The sequence below is a fragment of the Apis cerana genome, unplaced genomic scaffold, assembly GCF_029169275.1.
Source record: "Apis cerana isolate GH-2021 unplaced genomic scaffold, AcerK_1.0 Chr0_AcerK, whole genome shotgun sequence".
Taxonomy (NCBI): Eukaryota; Metazoa; Arthropoda; class Insecta; order Hymenoptera; family Apidae; genus Apis; species Apis cerana.
The window spans coordinates 3486686-3489765 of record NW_026893558.1 but is presented as its reverse complement, the minus strand read 5'-3'; positions in this window follow the sequence as shown (position 1 = coordinate 3489765).

Below are 3080 nucleotides of genomic sequence, written 5' to 3'. Positions count from 1 at the left end.
CAATAATATCACAAAATCAAAATATTATAATTAAAGTGGTATTAATTATATTTAAAATTATAAGTAAAGATTGTTAATTTAAATAATCTAAAAGATAAAATAATTGGTCATGGACAATTTATGATTACATTAAATGGAAAGTTTTTTTTCATTATTTATTAATTAAAATTCATTTGATTCTGAAAAATATAAAATTAAGAAAATTGAAAATACATATCGTTTAATAATTGATATAAAAATTTCTAAAGTTAATATTATATTTTGAATTAATAAATTAATTGGAATTACTGGAATAAAATTTCTAATAAAAATACCTAATGATATTAAAATTAAATGTCCTCAAATTAAATTAGTTGATAATCAAATTGATAAAGTTCATTGATAAAGTCAATTAATTGTATTAATTTAATTAATTCAATAATAACTAAAATTTATTAAAAATACCAGAGAGTCTTTACTGGAAAACCTTTTTTTATCATATATTTCATACTAATGATATCATGTATTTAAAATATCATATATTTTATACCAATCTTCTTACCAATACTTACTATTTTATCTCGTTAATCTTGTTACGTGATACATTAATGTTAATGTTCTTTTTATATAATTAAATGATTTTCATCTAAATTAATATTCACAACTAAATTCTTCTTCTTGTATCTTATTTGGAAAATGCACAAATGAAACATAAAAAACATAAAAATGTACGCAAATATACGTTTATAATTAAATATTAAATATAATCGAAGAAGAACAAAAATAACAATGTTTGATTCTGTTTGTTTTAATTTTCTAATGAAAAGTGAATATTTTAATCTTAATGAAGAATATTTAATCCAAGCTTAGTATTTTATTGCCATTATATTTTCAGATATATGTTTTACCAAAGGACCAAAGGTTCCTATATCTAATCTAACCAAATTTGCTTCGTTTCATTATTTACGTTTAAAAATGATAGAATAGAATAGCTTTAAAGTTAACAATCATGCTTCTGCATAATATCTTAGGGCTGCCTATATACTTTGACAATATACAATGACAGGCACATTGAATGAATTTTTTCCTTATAAAAGAGAAAAAAAATATTGATATATTTATTACATAAAAGTCAGATGTTAATGTTTGACTTATTCCAATATATAAAGATTAATTTTTAGTTTTATGATTTTATAAAAACTTATACGACATTTAAGAACACAAACCACGAGATTAGACTATTATAAATTCCACATTGTCCAACATTTACACATTCTCGATTTCCACGTAATAGAGTTAAATAATATTATTTTTAATTAGTAATATAGACAATTAAATCTTATTTTAGAACAAGATATATTTAAAATGGATTATTATTATTATTATTACGAATGTTTATCAATATATTTAAACACCAAAATTATTATGAATTTAAATATTTCTGCACTATTATAATTCTTCTAATTATATGTAATTATAATTTTAAAAAGTATAATCTTCAAAATAACAAAACTATGAAAATTAATATGGAAAGGAACTATATGTGAGATTTATATTTATGTATATTCTAAAATTCTATTATATAAACAATTGTTATAATTGTTATAATTGTTATAATTTTATAATACAAATTGGTAAAAATATTCCACAGAAAAATAGTTAAATTATTTACATTTTCACACTTTCAAATTAAATAAATAAAGAAAACTAAAAAACACTTCAATAAGCGCTTATTAAAATATTTATTGTTTCAAATCATTGATTTCTTTTTTTTATTTTTTTTAGTGTTAAATTTTCGACATTCATATAGGTTATAATCATTAACGTGTTACGTGTTATTACGTATTATTCTTAGCAATATTTTGATATATATATATATATATGCATGCACATATGTGTATATGTAAATATATATGTCCGTTTCAATCAGTTTTTTCAGCTTTTCCATCTCTTTTCCTTCTTATCTATCAAATTATTTTTTTAAATTACTAGCACTATATTGCATTTTCTTCTTTTTTTTTTTTCAATACTTCTAAATGATGGGGATAGTGTTAAGGAAGATATCATCAGATTTATATTTATTATTTTCGCTCGTAAATTTATCTTCAATTTTTTTCTGACTCATTCGTTCAATTACATATCGCTTATCATATTATTTTCAAATTTCTATCATTTTCATTTTCTAATTTCACCATGCCAATCTCTATCATTGCCTAGTATTGAGTATATGTAATATGTAAATATATAAAAATATATTAGATAAATATCGTATTATTGTCTAATAAGGAACGATAACATTCAACTTTAAAATTTTCAATACTGTGTAGTAAAATTGTAGATTCTAAATTGTATTGAGTTGTTGAATCCAAATATAATCTATTTCCATCTAAATTTTCAACTGTTAAAGTATCATTTCGAAAACTTGTGTATCTGCATCATCCGTAGTTAGATTATCGATACAACTTTTTATTTTTATATGTATAAGAGCTTTGAAGATTAATGACTTACCACTGCTAAAATGGTTTATCTATTATCTATTTCATAATACATCGCTGTCATAATACATTTACAAATAAAAAAGTAATAAAGAAATTGGAAAAAAATATCGATTTGATATTCGCTCTTATACATTTATTGTATGATTCTCTCAAAAAATATACTAAGATGACATCAAAATAAACATTAAAATCAAATTTGACATAAATATACAAATGTTTATTAAATCTTATTTATTATATAAATTTTCTTTAGATTTTTTAATTTGTTTTTGTATTTATTTTATATTGTTTTTGTTTTTTCATCCAACGAAAATTTAAATTGCTTTTAATTATTTAATAAATAAATCTCAATATATTGTATATATTGCATATAATATATTTTTGTATATTAATTTTGAAACTGTTTTAAATGGATTTTGTTCTATAATAAGATTTAATTGTCTATATTACCAATGTCTATATTAATATTATTTAACTATATTTCGTATAAATCGACAACGTGTAAATATTCGACAATGTGGAATTTATAATCTCGTCTAATCTCGTGATTTGTGTTGTAAAAACAAATTCTATGATGCAGTATTTAAAGAATCTGGTGAAAAA